General features: G+C 42.7%; 1 non-coding gene across 1 annotated transcript; it reads right to left on the minus strand.

Moving 5' to 3' along the window:
- Nucleotides 1-17986: 17986 nt before the first annotated feature.
- Nucleotides 17987-18060, minus strand: TRNAN-AUU (transfer RNA asparagine (anticodon AUU)). The gene has a single exon. It is a non-coding gene; the product is annotated as a tRNA-Asn (tRNA).
- Between the last annotated feature and the right edge of the window lie 6797 nt (nucleotides 18061-24857).

Raw genomic sequence — 24857 nt, forward strand, 5'->3', positions numbered from 1 at the left:
TTACAAATAGTGTCACAAGGGTACAAACTGGGGTTTCAAGACGTTCCCCCTCACCGATTGTTCAAATCGGCCTTAGTCAGCAGGGAGAAGGTTTTTATTCAAACCTCTTCGTGCTCCCGAAGCCGGACGGCTCAGTCAGACCAATCTTAAATCTGAAATCCCTCAATTTCTACCTAAAGAAATTCAATTTCAAGATGGAATCTCTCAGGGTAGGGATCTCCAGTCCGGAGGAAGGAGATTTCATGGTTTTGGTAGACATAAGGATGCCTAATTACATGTTCCCGTTTAGCCACTGCATCAAGCTACCTGAGGTTTGCAATTCAGGATTGTCATTACCAATTTCAGACGTTGCCGTTTGGTTTGTCCACGGCTCCGAGGATTTTCACCAGGGTGATGGTGGAAATGATGGTTCTCCTTCGCAAGCAAGGAGTCACAATTATCCCGTACTTGGATGATCTCCTGATAAAGGCGAGATCCAGGGACCAGTTGGTGCAAAACATCTACTCTCCCTGACAGTTCTTCAACAACATGGTTGGCTCCTAAACTTGCCAAAATCGCAGTTGGTCCCAATGACGCGGTTGTTGTTTTTGGGAGTGATACTGGACACAGAAGAGGTTTTCTTCTAGTGGAAAGGCTCTGGAGATCCAGAGTCTGGTCAAACAAATTCTGAAACCAGCAAGAGTGTTAATCCATCAATGCATTCTGTTGCTGGGGAAGATGGTTGCGGCCTACGAGGCCATTCAGTTTGGCAGGTTCCATGCCAGAGTGTTCCAGTGGGACCTGTTGGACAAGTGGTCCGGATCCCACCTACACATGCACCGGAGGATAATCCTGTCTTCCAAGACCAGAATCTTACTCCATTGGTGGCTGCACAGTTCTCACCTCCTAGAGGGGCGATGGTTCGGGATCCAGGACTGGATCCTAGGGACCATGGATGCAACCCTCCGAGGCTGGGGAGCAGTCACACAGGGGGAAAACATCCAAGGAAGATGGTCAAGTCAGGAAAGTTTTCTCCACATAAATGTTCTGGAGTTAAGGGCCATTTAATAACTGCAGACACAGTACGCACTGGGACGGGTGCCCAGCATCCTCTACGGACTAAGAGAAAAGGATTTACCGGTAGGTATTAAAATCCTATTTTCTCTAACGTCCTAGAGTATGCTGGGGACTCCGTAAGGACCATGGGGATAGATAGGCTCCGCAGGAGACATGGGTACTTTAAGAAAGACTTTAGTTCTGGGTGTGCACTGGCTCCTCCCTCTATGCCCCTCCTCCAGACCTCAGTTTGATACTGTGCCCAGTGGAGACTGGGTGCTTTTCAGGAGCTCTCCTGAGCTTTCTGACAGAAAGTATTTTGTTAGGTTTTTAATTTTCAGGGAGCACTGCTGGCAACAGACTCCCTCATCGAGGGACTGAGGGGAGAGAAGCAGCCCTACTCTCTGAGTTGCAAGGTCCTGCTTCTTAGGCTACTGGACACCATTAGCTCCAGAGGGATTGGTACGCAGGATCTCACCCTCGCCGTTCGTCCCAGAGCCGCGCCTCCGTCCCCCTTGCAGAGCCGGAAGATAGAAGCCGGGTGAGTATGAGAAGAAAAGAAGACTTCAGAGGCGGCAGAAGACTTCATGATCTTCACTGAAGTAACGCACAGCACTGCAGCTGTGCGCCATTGCTCCCATACACCTCACACACTCCGGTCACTGTAAGGGTGCAGGGCGCAGGGGGGGGGGGGGCACCCTGGGCAGCAATATAAACCTCTTTTTGGCAAAAATATAACACATATACAGCCGGGCACTGTATATATGTATGAGCCCCCGCCAATTTTACAGTTTAAGCGGGACAGAAGCCTGCCGCCGAGGGTGCGGGGCTTCTCCCTCAGCACTCACCAGCGCCATTTTTTCTTCACAGCACCGCTGAGAGGAAGCTCCCCGGACTCTCCCCTGCTTATACCACGGTAGACAAGAGAGTTGAAAAGAGGGGAGGGGGGCACATAATTTGGCGCAAATTACATGCTGCAGTACTACTGGGCAAACATTAAGTTACTGTGTATTCCTGGGTTATATAGCGCTGGGGTGTGTGCTGGCATACTCTCTCTCTGTCTCTCCAAAGGGCCTTGTGGGGAAACTGTCTTCAGAAAAAGCATTCCCTGTGTGTGTGGTGTGTCGGTACACGTGTGTCGACATGTCTGAGGAAGAAGGCTATATTAGAGAGGAGCAGGAGCAAATGAATGTGGTGTCTCCGCCGACAGCTGATTGGATGGATATGTGGAATGTTTTAAATTCTAGTGTAAACTCATTGCACAAAAGATTAGACAAGGCTGAAGCTTTGGGACAGTCAGGGTCTCAACCCATGCCTGATCCTATGTTGCAGGGACTGTCAGGGTCTCATAAGCGCCCACTATCCCAGATTGTTGACACAGATACAGACACGGATTCTGACTCCAGTGTCGATTACGATGATGCAAAGTTACAGCCAAAATTGGCAAAATCCATTCGATATATGATTATGGCAATAAAAGATGTTTTGCACATCAGAGAGGAACCCCCTGTCCCTGACAAGAGGGTACATATGTACAAGGTGAAAAAGCCTGAGGTAACCTTTGAGGGGGTCACACGAGCTGAACGAGTTATGTGAAAAAGCTTGGGAATCTCCAGATAAAAGACTGCAGATTTCCAAAAGGATTCTTATGGCGTATCCTTTCCCATCAATGGATAGGTTACGATGGGAATCCTCCCCTAGGGTGGACAAAGCATTAACACGCTTATCCAAGAAGAAAGCCCTCCCGTCCCAGTATACGGCTACCCTCAAAGAGTCTGCTGACCGCAAACAGGAGATTACCCTGAAGTCCATTTATACACATTCAGGTACCTTACTCAGACCGGCAATTGCGTCGGCCTGGGTGTGTAGTGCTGTAGCGGCATGGACGGATACCTTATCTGAGGGGATGGATACCCTAGATAAGGATACTATTTTATTGACCCTGGGGCATATAAGAGATGCTGTCCTATATATGTGTGTATGCAAACTACAGGTGGTGCTGCAGGGCTCACACCCTTTTACTTGTCTTGTAGAGCAACTCTGGAGCTGTTTCTGGGTCCAGCTGCTGCAAGAAATCAGCTTGAATGCTTCAGGGGCTGGGGCATGGCCAACATGAGCCCACACTGATGGGGGGTGGGGGTGTATAAAGCGATTTAGGGGTCATCCAAGCGCAACCCCACAAAGGCCGCCATGCCCTGCGTGACCCTTTTCTCTTTTCATATGCAGACGAGGGTTGCAGCCAACTATGCCCACTGCTTGGATGACATCACTATATGCAAATCCATCTGCTGCAGGCCTTCCCCCAGGAATGCTTGCAGTAGTTGTTGCATTTGGTTTGTTGTTAGGGGGTGTTTCAGTATTAGGCAGCCTTCTGCCCTCCCACATTCGTCTGAAAATGTGTTCTCCCTGCAGTTGTTGTTCCCAGATGAGAGTTCCCTTGTGCTTCCTCAGTTGAATCTCCTTAACTTGACAGGGGTGTGCCCGAGCAGCCGCCCTCCACAGCCCTATCCCAACACATACTTATCTTGCATATGAGATCTCTTGATCATGAAGATAGTTCTCACAGGGTGAGTTTCATCCATTACATTTTAAAGTAGGAAGGTACAAATTACATATTCAAATTACATATATGTGCTGGATTCAAATGTTTTCCCCCCTTCCTTTCTCAATTGTGCCCATCAGCAGCTATTCTAATGTTGCTGCCAATGGGTGTGACGCATTCATTTCTTCTGTGGGGTACACTGGACTCCACAAGGATTCACATTGTATGTACACCAGAGTAGGATCTTGATCTGAGGCACCCACAGGCTCAAAGCTTTTGACTGTTCCCAAGATGCTCAGCGCCCCCTCCTCTATAACCTCGCTTCCATGAACAGGGAGCTCAGTTTGTAGTTGGTGCCTTCAGTAGCAGGCCACTTAACAGGGGGCTGCCTCAGGCAGCCTATTCTTAGCTATTAATTTTGGCAAGAAAAGAATAACTTTTTTTATAAGAATCTACAAGGGCTGCAGCAGGCTAGGTCTAATAGACCTCTTTACTGCAGCTCCATCACTCCCAGTGGCGCAGTATACTCCCGTGCCCCGGTTGCTGGGTCACTGCAGCGGAGGCTCCGGTTTCTTCCTAAGGTCAGTCACACACACACCGCCCTCCGGGATCACGAGGCCGCTGATGGGGGCGGGCCGTGTGCGCACTGGCGTGGACACTGATTACTGGGCAGCCGCTCCACTAGCCACCAGGGACAGTTAAGGAGCACAGCTCTGGGGTTTTTTCTCCTATATTAACCCCATTTTGTACTACCCGCAGTGCATTGTGATAGGTAATGGGGCCTGATTCAGGTTGGATCGCAATCCAACTGCAAAAACTGCTAAGAGCATACGCATCCGCCTGCATTTTCTGCGGCACCCCGCAGATAATGCGATCACCTCTGCCTGTGAATCGGTGAAGGGGGGGGTGGAGGGGGGTCAACAACACTCCATTTCCAAGTCGGAGATGGAGCGGTGCGGGGGCACGGTTTCAAAATGGGGTCGGCAACGGAGAAACAGGAGGCGTGGTCAGAGCAGCTGCATGACATCACATGGGCCGGACTCTGCCAGTGGAGCCCCAGCGTCATGAGGTAGATTTTGTAGAGGCCGGGGAGGACTTCTGTTCCTGGGAACTAGCTGTGTTGTGCAGCTTTATTCCTCTGCCCCTACCTCTGGCAAGAAAGGACGCACCTCGCACTTTCTTGTTTCTTTGTGACCGAAAGGACTGCATTTGATAATGCGGAGCTTTCTTATGCTGTGAGGGAACATAAGGTAAAAAATTTGATTTTCCAACTGTAGCTGTGCGTGTTAATGCTTTGTCCATCCTACGGGAGGATTTCCATCGTAACCTATCCGTTGATGGAAAAGGATACGCCATAAGAATCCTTTTGGAAATCTGCAGTCTTTTATCTGGAGATTCCCAAGCTTTTTCACATAACTCGTTCAGCTCGTGTGACCCCCTCAAAGGTTACCTCAGGCTTCTTTCCCTTGTACATATGTACCCTCTTGTCAGGGACAGGGGGTTCCTCTGTGATGTGCAAAACATCTTTTATTGCCATAATCATATATCGAACGGATTTTGCCAATTTTGGCTGTAACTTTGCATCATCGTAATCGACACTGGAGTCAGAATCCGTGTCGGTATCTATGTCAACAATCTGGGATAGTGGGCGCTTATGAGACCCTGACAGTCCCTGCAACATAGGATCAGGCATGGGTTGAGTCCCTGACTGTCCCAAAGCTTCAGCCTTGTCTAATCTTTTGTACAATGAGTTTACACTAGCATTTAAAACATTCCACATATCCATCCAATCAGGTGTCAGCGGAGACACCACATTCATTTGCTCCCGCTCCTCTCTAATATAGCCTTCTTCCTCAGACATGTCGACACATGTGTACCGACACACCACACACACAGGGAATACTTTTTCTGAAGACAGTTTCCCCACAAGGCCCTTTGGAGAGACAGAGAGAGAGTATGCCAGCACACTCCCCAGCGCTATATAACCCAGGAATAACACAGTAACTTAATGTTTGTCCAGTAGCGCTGCTGTATGTAATTTGCGCCGAATTATGTGCCCCCCCTCTCTTTTCAACCCTCTTCTCTACCGTGGTATAAGCAGGGGAGAGTCCGGGGAGCTTCCTCTCAGCGGTGCTGAGGAGAAAAAATGGCGCTGGTGAGTGCTGAGGGAGAAGCCCCGCCCCCTCGGCGGCGTGCTTCTGTCCCGCTTAAACTGTAAAATTGGTGGGGGCTCATACATATATACAGTGCCCAGCTGTATATATGTTATATTTTTGCCAAAAAGAGGTTTATATTGCTGCCCAGGGCGCCCCCCCTGCGCCCTGCACCCTTACAGTGACCGGAGTATGTGAGGTGTATGGGAGCAATGGCGCACAGCTGCAGTGCTGTGCGCTACCTCAGTGAAGATCATGAACTCTGTGGAGCCCGTTTATCCCCATGGTCCTTACGGAGTCCCCAGCATCCTCTAGGACGTTAGAGAAACTAGGATTTTAATACCTACCGGTAAATCCTTTTCTCTTAGTCTGTTGAGGATGCTGGGCACCCGTCCCAGTGTGTACTGTGTCTGCAGTTATTAAATGGCCCTTAACTCCAGAACATTTATGTGGAGACAACTTTCCTGACTTGACCATCTTCCTTGGACGTTTTCCCCCTGTGTGACTGCTCCCCAGCCTCGGAGGGTTGCATCTGTGGTCCCTAGGATCCAGTCCTGGATCCCGAACCATCGCCCCTCTAGGAGGTGAGAACTGTGCAGCCACCAATGGAGTGAGATTCTGGTCTTGGAAGACAGGATTATCCTCCGGTGCATGTGTAGGTGGGATCCGGACCAATTGTCCAACAGGTCCCACTGGAACACTCTGGCATGGAACCTGCCAAACTGAATGGCCTTGTAGGCCACAACCATCTTCCCCAGCAACTGAATGCATTGATGGATTAACACTCTTGCTGGTTTCAGAATTTGTTTGACCAGACTCTGGATCTCCATAGCCTTTCCACTGGAAGAAAACCTCTTCTGTGTCCAGTATGTGTTATGATTCCAGCACTCTGGTCAGAGAAGATCTTATGGCAAGGACCGGAGCACTGGAACGGAATGCTGGGGAAGGGAGCAGGACAGGAAAATAGCCCCTGGCGCCCTAACTCTGTTGTCTCGCCCGTGTTGTCAGAAATCCCCTGCGAGACTATGGTTTCTTGAGCCCTTGGCAGCCGCGTTTGAAGGGCGGATTATGTCTGCCCAACTTCGATGCCCCCCGGTCTTAATGAGAGACAAAGGGAAACCCGAGACAGGGTGATAACAAGAGGCCCTCTAACTAAACAACCAGGCCAGGGGCTAAGCAAACTCAAAACTATAATATGTGCGGAGAAACCGCCAGGAAAAAGGACAACCAAAATATCCACTTGTCCAATTCTCCTACCCGGCACCGCCGAGTACCAGAGAGGACTTGTGGAAGCGGAACCCTCCGCAAATGCTCCAAACACAAAATATAAAAGGTAAAGCGGCTGAGCCGCAACACACGGCAGAGCCGCAACTCACGAACACCACTGGATATAAAACGGTGATCAGTCAGGACTCCAGGGAACCAAACGACCTCTTGGGATGAGATGACAACTCCCGAATACCGGACTTCTGCGGACTGGAATGACCGGATACAGCAGGACTGGAAACAGACTCTCAGCAAACAAATCTACAAAGAAATATAACTGCATCAATTGTATTCTGACTAAAATGATCTTATTTGGTTCTAGATTTAAGAGTTTTTTTGAAATACTTTAAGATTTAGAGATTATTTGGTATTAGGTTGGGTAATTTTACTGTCTATATTCATGGATTTCTACAGATCTGAATGGTCAATCTGGCATTAATATATGGTTAAAAGAGCTTCTTGGTTTTAAGGGTAATAAAAATTCCATGAGCATCATTCTCATAAGAGTAATAAAAATTAGGAGGTTTATGAAAGATTTATAAACATAATGATTGAGAGTATCGTTATTGTTTAATCGTGATTTAAAGTAACTTCTGGCTATGAGACATTGGTTTTTATATTATTGTTTTTTAATAGTTCATTTAAGTGTATTTTAAATAATTCGAGTCCACTCTCCTTTGTTTCTCTGCAAATGTGTTAATATATATATGTATAAGAAATTTTTTGACTGCCACTGCTTGAATAGGAGTCTGCAAGTCATTAATAGATTAAATTAAATGATGGCAGCTGAGCTCCTTCTGATTACAAGTGATTACCAACAGACAGGTGTATTGCCAATTAAGGAAGCAGAGGAGTATAAAGGAGACCAGGGGCTCTAGAGGCGGTACTTCTGAGGAAACAGCCCCAGGATTGAGGCTGAGAAACGCGTCAAGCAATCCGTCTGATTACATTGCCCGACATTCTGCATGGCATCCAGCTAACCATCACGAACAGAGACTGATTTCTGCAGCACGTCCCCGACAGCATCCGCCGCTCAGCGCCTCACCCAGCATCTGTTCGGCATTTGGCTCACCGCACCAAACGGAGATTCAGCTTATGACAGCTAGCAGTATGCTCCAGGTGAAGCTTGATGGAAAGTGGTGAGAGAGCATTATAGTCTTTGAATTTTTATGCCGATCTGAATGAGACTGTGAGCATTTTATCTATTATTTCTCACAAGCCCTGCACATTCTGTTGCAGTGTCCCAGAGCGGGCAGCCGGCGCCCTACGGACATAACACAATTGTTGCCCATTGCATAAGTTGGGTTAAGTATAATAACAGACTCCAAAATAGCGTCACATGCTTAATCTGTTATTGTGCAATTATAAGCTTCATAAGAAAAGCTGATCAATTCTGGACGGCATTATTGAGAAATAAGAGCTAAATAGGGATTTCACAAATAATGGAGCGGATGACATCAATGTGAATAATCCCTATATACATCACGGATGAACTTTTAAACCCTCTACCAATATATGGTTTCAAGTGTTTCAATCAGCCCACGCGTGGAGCTTACTCTAAGGAATTCCTGTTAATCACAAGAGTTACTATACATTATATAAAGGGTAGATTGATACATTGTTCCAAAGGAGACCTTAGTGAGGAATACAAATTGTTACATGTTTTGATGTGTTGCTGCTAAAAGATTTTTTAAAGTCACAGGATGTTTAGGTTTTCTCATAATTTTTATATATGAATAAGGTCATTTTTAATAAAATATATTAATACTTTAGTGACAGCGCTTCTCTCTGTGGTTCTCAGCAAACAAAGGCAGCATGCAGGAAGCTATTACCGGCATCTGTGAGAAGCCCTGGGAGTGTATTTAACAAGGAGTCCTCCAATCAGCTGCTAAAGGCTGATTAGAATAAATGCCGTGCAGCTTCCTTGCTGCACGGCCAGAGAGCAGGTGAATATCTTAATTTCCTAAAGCCTAGCAACGGGGAACGCGGTCCACCAGTGGCGTCCCCGTTGCTAGGGTCCGTGCGGCTCAGCGCGCCCGGCGTCTAGCGTTGCTAGGGAGCCGGCGGCTGTACGTGCACGGCATCTCTAGTTGCTAGGCGCCGGGCCGCGCAGACCATCAAGCGGACCCTGGCGCCTAACAGTACCCCCCCCTTGAGGAGGGGTCAAGGAACCCCTAAAGCCAGGTTTCTGAGGAAATTCCCGAAAAAATGCCCTCTTGAGCCTCGGGGCATGAAGATCCTTATCCTGGACCCAAGACCTTTCCTCCGGACCATAGCCTTTCCAGTGAACCAGAAAATACAGCCGATCCCGGGACAATTTGGAATCGAGAGCCTTCTCTACCAAGAACTCCTGTTGTCCCTGTACATCCACTGGAGATCTACCCTGAGAGATCTTCCGAGGAAATCTACTGGAAGAAACGTATTGTTTCAACAGGGAACAATGAAACGTATTTCCAATCCTGAGAGATCTTGGTAAACGTAACCGAAAGGCAACTGGGTTGACTCTTTTAATAATAAGAAATGGCCCAATAAATTTGGGTCCCAGTCTAGCTGAGGATTGTCGAAGCCTGATGTTGCGAGTCGACAACCACACCCTATCTCCCACCTTAAAAGTGCAAGGACGTCGGAGCCTGTCAGAAAATTTCTTCTCTCGAAAGGCCGCTTTTCTGAGAGCAAGGTGCACCTTTTTCCAAATGGCTCTGAGATGGGAGGTTAAGGTAAGCGAGGAGACTGAGGAATGATGAAAAAAAGAATTAGCTCTGGGGTGAAAACCAAAAACTGAAAAGAATGGAGACTCTTTAGTGGAGGAATGACAAGAATTATTGTAAGCAAATTCAGCCAACGGAAGAAACTCGGACCAATCATTCTGGAGTTTGGCTGAATACAAGCGCAAATATTGTTTCAATGATTGGTTAACTCGTTCGGTTTGCCCGTTGGATTGTGGGTGGTAACCGGATGTTAATGACAATTTCATCTTCAATGAGGCACAAAAACATTTCCAGAATTGTGCGATGAATTGTGGACCCCGATCAGAAACAATATCAGTAGGCAACCCATGAAGCCTGAATACATGGCGGAGAAACAAAACTGCCAACCCTTGGGCAGAAGGCAATCGGGGAAGAGCAATAAAATGAGCCATTTTACTAAAACGGTCCACTACCACCCATATGACTCGGAATCCGGCTGAAAGGGGAAGGTCAACCACAAAATCCATGGAAATATGAGACCACGGCCTGAGAGGAACATTTAAGGGCATAAGTTGCCCGATGGGCAAGGAACGGGGAACCTTATGCTGTGCACAAACCTGACATGAATAAACAAATTCCTTGACGTCTTTAGAAAGACCAGGCCACCATACTGAGCGAGAGACTAACTCCAATGTCTTAGAGACTCCTGGATGCCCTGAAACTTTGTTATCATGGAATTCCGTTAAAACAGTAACTCTCAAAAACTCAGGGACGTAAAGACGACCAGCAGGGGTAATTCTAGGAGCTTGGTGTTGAAGCTGTTTTAACTGGGTAAATAAATCTTGTGTGAGGCCCGCCCAGATGACCGAAGATGGAAGTATGGGGGTAACAGGATTGTTATTGTGAACCGGAAGAAAGCTATGTGACAGGGCATCAGCCTTAGTATTCTTGGAACCAGGCCTGAAAGTGATTATAAATTTGAAACACGTAAAAAATAATGCCCAACGTGCCTGCCGGGCATTAAGCCGCTTAGCCGATTCAATCTATTGCAGGTTCTTATGGTCAGTCAATACCGAAATAGTATGTTTTGCTCCCTCCAGCCAATGCCTCCACTCCTCGAAAGCCCATTTTACCGCCAGTAACTCCCGATTACCAACGTCATAGTTGGATTCAGCGGAGGAGAATTTCCTGGACATAAAGGCACAAGGATGTAACTCCAGAGACTCCGGATCCTTTTGAGAAAGGATAGCCCCCACTCCAACCTCCGAGGCATCAACCTCCACCACAAAGGGCAATTCCGGATTAGGAAGTCTGAGGACTGGAGCCGAGACAAAGGCTTGTTTCAAGGCCCGGAAGGACAACTCAGCTTCACGCGACCAGTTGGTAGGATCCGCTCCTTTCTTTGTCAGAGCTACAATGGGAGCAACCAGGTCAGAAAAAGAATGAATGAACCTCCTATAATAATTCGCAAACCCTAAAAAACGCTTAATTGCTTTTAAATTGGTGGGTTGCGCCCAACTAAGGATGGCCTGGAGTTTCTTTGGTTCCATGGAAAATCCCTGAGGGGAAATTATGTACCCTAAAAAAGATACTTCCGTGACATGAAACTCACACTTCTCCAGCTTGGCATATAAATGATTCTCACATAACTTTTGAAGAACCAGACGCACCTGGGTAACATGTTGTTCCATTGATTTAGAAAAAATCAGGATGTCGTCTAAGTAAACGACCACGAATTTCCCTAGGAAGTCACGGAGCACATCGTTAATGAGGTCTTGAAAAACTGCCGGAGCATTGGACAGGCCGAACGGCATCACCAGGTATTCGTAGTGACCCGACTGAGTACTGAAGGCCGTTTTCCACTCATCTCCAGATTTAATTCGGATGAGGTTGTACGCTCCTCTAAGGTCAATTTTAGAAAAAAATCACAGCAGAACGTAACTGATCAAAGAGTACAGAAATCAACGGCAAAGGATAGGTGTTTTTAACTGAGATCTTATTCAGGGCTCTAAAATCAATGCAAGGTCTAAGCGAGCCATCCTTTTTCTCCACAAAGAAGAAGCCTGCACTTAAAGGAGATTTTGATGGTCTAATAAATCCTTTCTCAAGGCTCTCCTTTACATAATCATTCATAGCCGCAGTTTCTGGCCCGGATAATGCATATAATCTTCCCTTTGGCAATGCGGCACCAGGAATTAACTCAATAGCACAATCATAAGGCCGATGGGGAGGCAGAATGTCCGCATTGCCTTTGGAGAAAACATCAGCAAACTCCTGGTATTCCACCGGAATGAGTTCTGGAATGATAGCTGCTACTCTGGCTGGAAACGTGATACATTCCTTATCACAAAAAGTACCCCAATGTGAAATCTCCCCCGACCGCCAATCAATGGTGGGATTATGAAAGGCCAGCCAAGGGTGACCCAGAACAACTGGAACTGCTGGGCAATGTGTAAGAAAGAACTCGATTTTCTCGGAATGTAGAGCTCCTACTGTAAGTAGTACAGGAGGTGTACGGAGAGAAATAATCCCATTAGACAGCGGACTCCCATCTAAGCCATGCATGGTGACACACCTACCCAAAGGTAACTGAGGAATGCCTAAGGCCTTAGCCCAAGTTAAATCCATAAAGTTTCCTGCAGCTCCACTGTCAACAAAAGCCGACACCAAAGAACTGAGGCTGCCAAAGGAAACTTTAACTGGGACTAAAAGGGAGTTATTCGAGGAGATAAGCTGCAGACCTAGGTGAACCCCCTCACAATTCACCTGGTCAAAGCGTTTCCCGACTTGTTCGGACAATTACGAGCAAAATGTCCCTTACCCCCACAGTACAGACAAAGACCAGAATTTTGCCTTCTGGCTCTTTCTTCAGGAGACAGCCGGGAGAGACCCATCTGCATGGTCTCCTCTACGTCTTCAGGAATGGAATATACACACGGACTTGACCTTACAGGTGCTCCTTTTTCAGCCCTCCGCTCTCTGAGACGACGATCAATCTTAATAGAAAGCTCCATGAGTTTATCGAGAGTCTCAGGAGCGGGGTACTGAAGGAGACTGTCTTTTATAGACTCTGATAAGCCGAGGCGAAACTGACTGCGCAGGGCTGGGTCATTCCAGCCACAGTCGTTCGACCAACGGCGAAACTCCGTACAATAAACCTCTGCAGGATTTCTACCCTGTCTGAGAGCGCGCAACTGACTTTCAGCGGACGCCTCTCTATCAGGGTCATCATACAAGAGCCCTAAAGACTCAAAAAAAGCGTCAATTGACAACAATGCCGGATCCTCTGCTCTTAAACCAAATGCCCAGGTCTGAGGATCCCCCTGGAGCAAAGAAATAATAAACCCGACCCGCTGAGATTCAGTACCCGAGGAAGTCGGTCTTAAACGAAAATAAAGTTTACAGGATTCTTTAAAATTAAAAAAACTCTTTTCTATCACCAGAAAAACGGTCAGGCAAATGCATCTTTGGTTCAGGGACTACCCTTGGGGAAGCTCGCAAAAGATCTTCCTGCGACTTCACCCGAAGAGAAAGATCCTGAACCATCTGAGTAAGTTCTTGAATCTGGCTGACTAAGAGCTGACCAGGATTTGGCCCTAAACCTGTTGGATTCATGAGGCCGATAAACTCTCACAAAACTGAATGAGCAAAAATTAAACCCTGTTTAATTTTAAGTTTTGGTATGGCCGGTAATAATGTTATGATTCCAGCACTCTGGTCAGAGAAGATCTTATGGCAAGGACTGGAGCACTGGAACGGAATGCTGGGGAAGGGAGCAGGACAGGAAAATAGCCCCTGGCGCCCTAACTCTGTTGTCTCACCCGTGTTGTCAGAAATCCCCTGCGAGACTATGGTTTCTTGAGCCCTTGGCAGCCGCGTTTGAAGGGCGGATTATGTCTGCCCAACTTCGATGCCCCCCGGTCTTAATGAGAGACAAAGGGAAACCTGAGACAGGGTGATAACAAGAGGCCCTCTAACTAAACAACCAGGCCAGGGGCTAAGCAAACTCAAAACTATAATATGTGCGGAGAAACCGCCAGGAAAAAGGACAACCAAAATATCCACTTGTCCAATTCTCCTACCCGGCACCGCCAAGTACCAGAGAGGACTTGTGGAAGCGGAACCCTCCGCAAATGCTCCAAACACAAAATATAAAAGGTAAAGCGTCTGAGCCGCAACACACGGCAGAGCCGCAACTCACGAACACCACTGGATATAAAACGGTGATCAGTCAGGACTCCAGGGAACCAAACGACCTCTTGGGATGAGATGACAACACCCGAATACCGGACTTCTGCGGACTGGAATGACCGGATACAGCAGGACTGGAAACAGACTCTCAGCAAACAAAGGCAGCATGCAGGAAGCTATTACCGGCGTCTGTGAGAAGCCCTGGGAGTGTATTTAACAAGGAGTCCTCCAATCAGCTGCTAAAGGCTGATTAGAATAAATGCCGTGCAGCTGCCTTGCTGCACGGCCAGAGAGCAGGTGAATATCTTAATTTCCTAAAGCCTAGCAATGGGGAACGCGATCCGCCAGTGGCGTCCCCGTTGCTAGGGTCCGTGCGGCTCAGCGCGCCCGGCGTCTAGCGTTGCTAGGGAGCCGGCGGCTGTACGTGCACGGCGTCTCTAGTTGCTAGGCGCCGGGCCGCGCAGACCATCATGCGGACCCTGGCGCCTAACAGTATGACTCCCAAAAACAACAACCGCGTCATTGGGACCAACTGCGATTTTGGCAAGTTTAGGAGCCAACCATGTTGTTGAAGAACTGTCAGGGAGAGTGCAATGTTTTGCACCAACTGGTCCCTGGATCTCGCCTTTATCAGGAGATCATCCAAGTACGGGATAATTGTGACTCCTTGCTTGCGAAGGAGAACCATAATTTCCGCCATCACCCTGGTGAAAATCCTCGGAGCCGTGGACAGACCAAACGGCAATGTCTGAAATTGGTAATGACAATCCTGAATTGCAAACCTTAGGTAGCTTGAGGCAGTGGCTAAATGGGAACATGTAAGTAGGCATCCTTTATGTCTACCAAAACCATGAAATCTCCGTCCTCCGGACTGGAGATCACTGCCCTGAGAAATTCCATCTTGAAATTGAATTTCTTTAGGAAGAAATTGAGGGATTTCAGATTTAAGATTGGTCTGACTGAGCCGTCCGGCTTCGGGACCACGAAGAGGCTTGAATAAAAACCTTCTCCCTGCTGACAAAGGCCAATTTGAACAATCGGTGAGGGGGAACGTCTTGAAACCCCAGTTTGTACCCTTGGGACACTATTTGTAAAACCCACGAGTCCAGGTCCGAATGAATCCAGAACTGACTGAAGAGTTTTAGACGTGCCCCCACTGGTGTGGGCTCCTGCAAGAAAGCCCCAGTGTCATGCAGTGGATTTGGCAGAAGCAGAGGACAATCTCTGGTCCTGCGATCTTGAAGAGGCTACAGACCTCTTCCTTTTCCTTCCTCTACCTGCAAAGAAAGGGGAATCTAAACTTCTTGCATATCTATTGGGCCAAAATGACTGCGGTAGATAATGATGCGTCTTCATCCGTTGACAGGGAACATAGGGCAAGAAGGTTGACTTACCATTGAAATGAGGATGCATCTTGCTGCCTTTCCAATGAAGCAAGTTTAATTTAGTAATAGGTGAAAAACCATCCTTACAAAGGTGTTAATCAGAGACTTGGCTTTGTGGACACTTTTCAGAGAACAAATTTGTTAGCATAAAAATAAAGCCAGAAAATGAAGAGCTGTTTAATCACGCAATTTGATTTTTTTGCCAGCATATTTCTTTTTCTCTGCAACCCACTGCTAAATTGTGATTCCTAGATGTTTTTATAAAATCACTGAATCAAATCTAACTCTGATTACATCAGAGAAGGCCAGGTACCCTACACCATAACAGGGGGTATGAAATTTGACTTGTCTACTTAAAGATCACCAAAATCTGATAACAAGGTCAAGTACGTCCCTGGGTGGGATTGAACCACCAACCTTTTGGTTAATAGCCGTACACACTAACTGATTGCGCCACAGAGACACTTTGCAAAAGTACATACTGACAAAGGCTAATAAGCATTCATCTAAAACGTTTCCTAGAAAAACTTTAAAAAGTCAATAATCTGGAGAGTTTTTGTAAGATGTTTCTTCCATCAACCAACGAAGAAACACATTGGTACTTTCCCATGATGAGTGAGTGCTTCAGGATCTCTTGCACTTACATGTGCAGCAGAGTACAGCAATGGAAGCATGCTAGGCCCATAACCCAGAGGTAGGCAGATTGAAACTATCTTCTGCTATATGCATTTTTTTTTGTTAATTAAAGTAATCCATAACTGGGATTGATATTTTGGCTCTTTTATTTTTACTTAAAGTACAACAACTTTTACCATTTTAATTTGTTTTAATAGTATATTGACAGTATTGTTTTCTTTCAAAAATCCACTTAATTTTCTTTACCCTATTATTAAAATGGTAATTGACAAAAACAAACTACATTGTCACCAGAAGAGCAATACAAAATGTACAAGTGATATATTAAAATCATATTTCCAGCTTGCATTTCAATGATGCATTGGGGCAACGATTTTGTGAGAAACATCTTCACCCTTAAATAAAGATTTTCTTAATTCCTTACCTGTGTGCTAATTAGATATCACCTTGTTTTCATATTAAACAGACTTCCACATGAGAAAGCAGCAAGGATGCAGTGGCGTTAATGTTTCCTGGTGTCAACTTGTATTATTTCAGTAGACATTGAAATGAGGATGCATCTTGCTGCCTTTCCAATGAAGCAAGTTTAATTTAGTAATAGGTGAAAAACCATCCTTACAAAGGTGTTAATCAGAGACTTGGCTTTGTGGACACTTTTCAGAGAACAAATTTGTTAGCATAAAAATAAAGCCAGAAAATGAAGAGCTGTTTAATCACTCAATTGGATTTTTCTGCCAGCATATTTTTTTTCTCTGCAACCCACTGCTAAATTGTGCTTCCTAGCTGTTTTTATAAAATCACTGAATCAAATCTAACTCTGATTACATCAGAGAAGGCCAGGTACCCTACACCGTAACAGGGGGTTTGAAATTTTGACTTGTCTACTTAAAGATCACCAAAATCTGATAACAAGGGAAATTAGGTCCCTGGGTGGGATTGAACCACCAACCTTATGGTTAATAGCCGTACATACTAATTGATTGCGCCACAGAGACACTTTGCAAAAGTCCATACTGACAAAGGCTAATAAGCATTCATCTAAAACGTTTCCTAGAAAAACTTTAAAAAGTCAATAATCTGGAGAGTTTTTGTAAGATGTTTCTTCCATCAACCAACGAAGAAACACATTGGTACTTTCCCATGATGAGTGAGTGCTTCAGGATCTCTTGCACTTACATGTGCAGCAGAGTACTGCAATGGAAGCATGCTGGGCCCATAACCCAGAGGTAGGCAGATTGAAACTATCCTCTGCTATATGCATTTTTTTTTGTTAATTAAAGTAATCCAAAACTGGGATTGATATTTTGTCTCTTTTATTTTTACTTAAAGTACAATAACTTTTACCATTTTAATTTGTTTTAATAGTATATTGACAGTATTGTTTTCTTTCAAAAATCCACTTCATTTTCTTTACCCTATTATTAAAATGGTAATTGACAAAAACAAACTACATTGTCACCAGAAGAGCAATACAAAATGTACAAGTGATATATTAAAATCATCTTTCCAGCTTGAATTTCAATGATGCATTGGGTCAACAAATTTGTGAGAAACATCTTCACCCTTAAATAAAGATTTTCTTAATTCCTTACCTGTGTGCTAATTAGATATCACCTTGTTTTCATATTAAACAGACTTCCACATGAGAAAGCAGCAAGGATGCAGTGGCGTTAATGTTTCCTGGTGTCAACTTGTATTATTTCAGTAGACATTGAAATGAGGATGCATCTTGCTGCCTTTCCAATGAAGCAAGTTTAATTTAGTAATAGGTGAAAAACCATCCTTACAAAGGTGTTAATCAGAGACTTGGCTTTGTGGACACTTTTCAGAGAACAAATTTGTTAGCATAAAAATAAAGCCAGAAAATGAAGAGCTGTTTAATCACTCGATTGGATTTTTCTGCCAGCATATTTTTTTTCTCTGCAACCCACTGCTAAATTGTGCTTCCTAGCTGTTTTTTTATAAAATCACTGAATCAAATCTAACTCTGATTACATCAGAGAAGGCCATGTACCCTACACCATAAGAGGGGGTTTGAAATTTTGACTTGTCTACTTAAATATCACCAAAATCTGATCACAAGTTTAATTAGGTCCCTGGGTGGGATTGAACCACCAACCTTTCGGTTAATAGCCGAACACACTAACCGATTGCGCCACAGAGACACTTTGCAAAAAGTGCCTACTGACAAAGGCTAATAAGCATACATCTAGAACGTTTCCTAGAAAAACATTAAAAAATCAATAATCTGGAGAGTTTTTGTAAGATGTTTCTTCCATCAACTAACGAATAAACACATTGGTACTTTCCCATGATGAGTGAGTGCTTCAGGATCTCTTGCACTTACATGTGCAGCAGAGTACTGCAATGGAAGCATGCTGGACCCATAACCCAGAGGTAGGCAGATTGAAACTATCCTTTGCTATATGCATTTTTTTTGTTAATTTAAGTAATCAAAACTGGGATTGATATTTTTGCTCTTTTATTTTTACTTAAAGTACAATAACTTTTACCATTTTAATTTGTTTTAATAGTATATTGACAGTATAGTTTTCTTTCAAAAATCCACTTAATTTTCTTTACCCTGTTATTAAAATGGTAATTGACAAAAAAAACTACATTGTCACCAGAAGAGCAATACAAAATGTACAAGTGATATATTAAAATCATCTTTCCAGCTTGAATTTCAATGATGCATTGGGGCAACAATTTTGTAAGAAACATCTTCACCCTTAAATAAAGATTTTCGTAATTCCTTACCTGTGTGCTAATTAGATATCACCTTGTTTTCACATTAAACAGACTTCCACATGAGAAAGCAGCAAGGATGCAGTGGCGTTAATGTTTCCTGGTGTCAACCTGTATTATTTCAGTAGACATTGAAATGAGGATGCATCTTGCTGCCTTTCCAATGAAGCAAGTTTAATTTAGTAATAGGTGAAAAACCATCCCTACAAAGGTGTTAATCAGAGACTTGGCTTTGTGGACACTTTTCAGAGAACAAATTTGTTAGCATAAAAATAAAGCAAGAAAATTAAGAGCTGTTAAATCAAGCAATTTGATTTTTTTGCAAGCATATTTCTTTTTCTCTGCAACCCACTGCTAAATTGTGCTTCCTAGATGTTTTTATAAAATCACTGAATCAAATCTAACTCTGATTACATCAGAGAAGGCCAGGTACCCTACACAATAAGAGGGGGTTTGAAATTTTGACTTGTCTACTTAAATATCACCAAAATCTGATAACAAGGTCAATTACGTCCCTGGGTGGGATTGAAGCACCAACCTTTTGGTTAATAGCCATACACACTAACTGATTGCGCCACAGAGACACTTTGCAAAAGTACATACTGACAAAGGCTAATAAGCATTCATCTAAAACGTTTCCTAGAAAAACTTAATAAAGTCAATAATCTGGAGAGTTTTTGTAAGATGTTTCTTCTATCAACCAACGAAGAAACACATTGGTACTTTCCCATGATGAGTGAGTGCTTCAGGATCTCTTGCACTTACATGTGCAGCAGAGTACAGCAATGGAAGCATGCTGGGCCCATAACCCAGAGGTAGGCAGATTGAAACTATCCTCTGCTATATGCATTTTTTTGTTTGTTAATTAAAGTATTCCAAAACTGGGATTGATATTTTGGCTCTTTTATTTTTACTTAAAGTACAATAACTTTTACCATTTTAATTTGTTTTAATAGTATATTGACAGTTTTGTTTTCTTTCAAAAATCCACTTCATTTTCTTTACCCTATTATTAAAATGGTAATTGACAAAAACAAACTACATTGTCACCAGAAGAGCAATACAAAATGTACAAGTGATATATTAAAATCATCTTTCCAGCTTGAATTTCAATGATGCATTGGGGCAACGATTTTGTGAGAAACATCTTCACCCTTAAATAAAGATTTTCTTAATTCCTTACCTGTGTGCTAATTAGATATCACCTTGTTTTCACATTAAACAGACTTCCACATGAGAAAGCAGCAAGGATGCAGTGGCGTTAATGTTTCCTGGTGTCAACCTGTATTATTTCAGTAGACATTGAAATGAGGATGCATCTTGCTGCCTTTCCAATGAAGCAAGTTTAATTTAGTAATAGGTGAAAAACCATCCTTACAAAGGTGTTAATCAGAGACTTGGCTTTGTGGACACTTTTCAGAGAACAAATTTGTTAGCATAAAAATAAAGCCAGAAAATAAAGAGCTGTTTAATCACTCAATTGGATTTTTCTGCCAGCATATTTTTTTTCTCTGCAACCCACTGCTAAATTGTGCTTCCTAGCTTTTTTTTATAAAATCACTGAATCAAATCTAACTCTGATTACATCAGAGAAGGCCAGGTACCCTACACAATAACAGGGAGTATGAAATTTGACTTGTCTACGTAAAGATCACCAAAATCTGATCACAAGGTCAATTACGTCCCTGGGTGGGATTGAACCACTAACCTTTTGGTTAATAGCCGTACACACTAACTGATTGCGCCACAGAGACACTTTGCAAAAGTACATACTGACAAATGCTAATAAGCATTCATCTAAAACGTTTCCTAGAAAAACTTAAAAAAGTCAATAATCTGGAGAGTTTTTGTAAGATGTTTCTTCCATCAACCAACGAAGAAACACATTGGTACTTTCCCATGATGAGTGAGTGCTTCAGGATCTCTTGCACTTACATGTGCAGCAGAGTACAGCAATGGAAGCATGCTGGGCCCATAACCCAGAGGTAGGCAGATTGAAACTATCCTCTGCTATATGCTTTTTTTTTGTTAATTAAAGTAATCCAAAACTGGGATTGATATTTTGGCTCTTTTATTTTTACTTAAAGTACAATAACTTTTACCATTTTAATTTGTTTTAATAGTATATTGACAGTATTGTTTTCTTTCAAAAATCCACTTCATTTTCTTTACCCTATTATTAAAATGGTAATTGACAAAAACAAACTACATTGTCACCAGAAGAGCAATACAAAATGTACAAGTGATATATTAAAATCATCTTTCCAGCTTGAATTTCAATGATGCATTGGGGCAACGATTTTGTGAGAAACATCTTCACCCTTAAATAAAGATTTTCTTAATTCCTTACCTGTGTGATAATTAGATATCACCTTGTTTTCGCATTAAACAGACTTCCACATGAGAAAGCAGCAAGGATGCAGTGGCGTTAATGTTTCCTGGTGTCAACTTGTATTATTTCAGTAGACATTGAAATGAGGATGCATCTTGCTGCCTTTCCAATGAAGCAAGTTTAATTTAGTAATAGGTGAAAAACTATCCTTACAAAGGTGTTAATCAGAGACTTGGCTTTGTGGACACTTTTCAGAGAACAAATTTGTTAGCATAAAAATAAAGCCAGAAAATGAAGAGCTGTTTAATCACTCAATTGGATTTTTCTGCCAGCATATTTTTTTTCTCTGCAAACCACTGCTAAATTGTGCTTCCTCGCTGTTTTTATAAAATCAATGAATCAAATCTAACTCTGATTACATCAGAGAAGGCCAGGTACCCTACACCATAAGAGGGGGTTTGAAATTTTGACTTGTCTACTTAAAGATCACCAAAAGCTGATAACAAGATCAATTACATCCCAGGGTGGGATTGAACCACCAACCTTTTAGTTAATAGCCGTACACACTAACTGATTGCGCCACAGAGACACTTTGCGAAAGTGCATACTGACAAAGGCTAATAAGCATTCATCTAAAACGTTTCCTAGAAAAACTTTAAAAAGTCAATAATCTGGAGAGTTTTTGTAAGATGTTTCTTCCATCAACCAACGAAGAAACACATTGGTACTTTCCCATGATGAGTGAGTGCTTCAGGATCTCTTGCACTTACATGTGCAGCAAAGTACAGCAATGGAAGCATGCTGGGTTCATAACCCAGAGGTAGGCAGATTGAAACTATCCTCTGCTGTATGCTTTTTTTTTTTAATTAAAGTAATCCAAAACTGGGATTGATATTTTGGCTCTTTTATTTTTACTTAAAGTACAATAACTTTTACCATTTTAATTTGTTTTAATAGTATATTGACAGTATTGTTTTCTTTCAAAAATCCACTTAATTTTCTTTACCCTATTATTAAAATGGTAATTGACAAAAACAAACTACATTGTCACCAGAAGAGCAATACAAAATGTACAAGTGATATATTAAAATCATCTTTCCAGCTTGAATTTCAATGATGCATTGGGGCAACGATTTTGTGAGAAACATCTTCACCCTTAAATAAAGATTTTCTTAATTCCTTACCTGTGTGCTAATTAGATATCACCTTGTTTTCGCATTAAACAGACTTCCACATGAGAAAGCAGCAAGGATGCAGTGGCGTTAATGTTTCCTGGTGTCAACTTGTATTATTTCAGTAGACATTGAAATGAGGATGCATCTTGCTGCCTTTCCAATGAAGCAAGTTAAATTTAGTAATAGGTGAAAAACCATCCCTACAAAGGTGTTAATCAGAGACTTGGCTTTGTGGACACTTTTCAGAGAACAAATTTGTTAGCATAAAAATAAAGCCAGAAAATGAAGAGCTGTTTAATCACTCAATTGGATTTTTTTTGCCAGCATATTTTTTTTCTCTGCAACCCACTGCTAAATTGTGCTTCCTAGCTGTTTTTTATAAAATCACTGAATCAAATCTAACTCTGATTACATCAGAGAAGGCCAGGTACCCTACACAATAAGAGGGGGTTTGAAATTTTGACTTGTCTACTTAAATATCACCAAAATCTGATCACAAGGTCAATTACATTCCTGGGTGGGATTGAACCACCAACCTTTTGGTTAATAGCCTTACACACTAACCAATTGCACCACAGAGACACTTTGCAAAAAGTACATACTGACAAAGGCTAATAAGCATTCATCAAGAACGTTTCCTAGAAAAACTTTAAAAAGTCAATAATCTGGAGAGTTTTTGTAAGATGTTTCTTCCATCAACCAATGAAGAAACACATTGGTACTTTCCCATGATGAGTGAGTGCTTCAGGATCTCTTGCACTTACATGTGCAGCAGAGTACTGCAATGGAAGCATTGGTTGATAGAAGAAACATCTTACAAAAACTCTCCAGATTATTGATTTTTTAATGTTTTTCTAGGAAACGTTCTAGATGTATGCTTATTAGCCTTTGTCAGTATGTACTTTTTGCAAAGTGTCTCTGTGGCGCAATCGGTTAGTGTGTTCGGCTATTAACCAAAAGGTTGGTGGTTCAATCCCACCCAGGGACGTAATTGACCTTGTGATCAGATTTTGGTGATATTTAAGTAGACAAGTCAAAATTTCAAACCCCCTCTTATTGTGTAGGGTACCTGGCCTTCTCTGATGTAATCAGAGTTAGATTTGATTCAGTGATTTTATAAAAAACTGCTAGGAAGCACAATTTAGCAGTGGGTTGCAGAGAAAAAAAATATGCTGGCAGAAAAATCCAATTGAGTGATTAAACAGCTCTTCATTTTCTGGCTTTATTTTTATGCTAACAAATTTGTTCTCTGAAAAGTGTCCACAAAGCCAAGTCTCTGATTAACACCTTTGTAGGGATGGTTTTTCACCTATTACTAAATTAAACTTGCTTCATTGGAAAGGCAGCAAGATTCATCCTCATTTCAATGTCTACTGAAATAATACAGGTTGACACCAGGAAACATTAACGCCACTGCATCCTTGCTGCTTTCTCATGTGGAAGTCTGTTTAATGTGAAAACAAGGTGATATCTAATTAGCACACAGGTAAGGAATTAAGAAAATCTTTATTTAAGGGTGAAGATGTTTCTCACAAAATCGTTGCCCCAATGCATCATTGAAATTCAAGCTGGAAAGATGATTTTAATATATCACTTGTACATTTTGTATTGCTCTTCTGGTGACAATGTAGTTTGTTTTTGTCAATTACAATTTTAATAATAGGGTAAAGAAAATTAAGTGGATTTTTGAAAGAAAACAATACTGTCAATATACTATCAAAACAAATTAAAATGGTAAAAGTTATTGTACTTTAAGTAAAAATAAAAGAGCCAAAATATCAATCCCAGTTTTGGATTACTTTAATTAACAAAAAAAATGCATATAGCAAAGGATAGTTTCAATCTGCCTACCTCTGGGTTATGGGCCCAGCATGCTTCCATTGCAGTACTCTGCTGCACATGTAAGTGCAAGAGATCCTGAAGCACTCACTCATCATGGGAAAGTACCAATGTGTTTCTTCATTGGTTGATGGAAGAAACATCTTACAAAAACTCTCCAGATTATTGACTTTTTAAAGTTTTTCTAGGAAACGTTCTAGATGAATGCTTATTAGCCTTTGTCAGTATGGACGTTTGCAAAGTGTCTCTGTGGTGCAATTGGTTAGTGTGTAAGGCTATTAACCAAAAGGTTGGTGGTTCAATCCCACCCTGGGACGTAATTGACCTTGTGATCAGATTTTGGTGATATTTAAGTAGACAAGTCAAAATTTCAAACCCCATCTTATTGTGTAGGGTACCTGGCCTTCTCTGATGTTATCAGAGTTAGATTTGATTCAGTGATTTTATAAAAAACAGCTAGGAAGCACAATTTAGCAGTGGGTTGCAGAGAAAAAAAATATGCTGGCAAAAAAATCCAATTGAGTGATTAAACAGCTCTTCATTTTCTGGTTTATTTTTATGCTAACAAATTTGTTCTCTGAAAAGTGTCCACAATGCCAAGTCTCTGATTAACACCGTTGTAGGGATGGTTTTTCACCTATTACTAAATTAAACTTGCTTCATTGGAAAGGCAGCAAGATGCATCATCATTTCAATGTCTACTGAAATAATACAGGTTGACACCAGGAAACATTAACGCCACTGCATCCTTGCTGCTTTCTCATGTGGAAGTCTGTTTAATGTGAAAACAAGGTGATATCTAATTAGCACACAGGTAAGGAATTAAGAAAATCTTTATTTAAGGGTGAAGATGTTTCTCACAAAATCG

This window comes from Pseudophryne corroboree, unplaced genomic scaffold (genome assembly GCF_028390025.1).
Source record: "Pseudophryne corroboree isolate aPseCor3 unplaced genomic scaffold, aPseCor3.hap2 scaffold_817, whole genome shotgun sequence".
Taxonomy (NCBI): Eukaryota; Metazoa; Chordata; class Amphibia; order Anura; family Myobatrachidae; genus Pseudophryne; species Pseudophryne corroboree.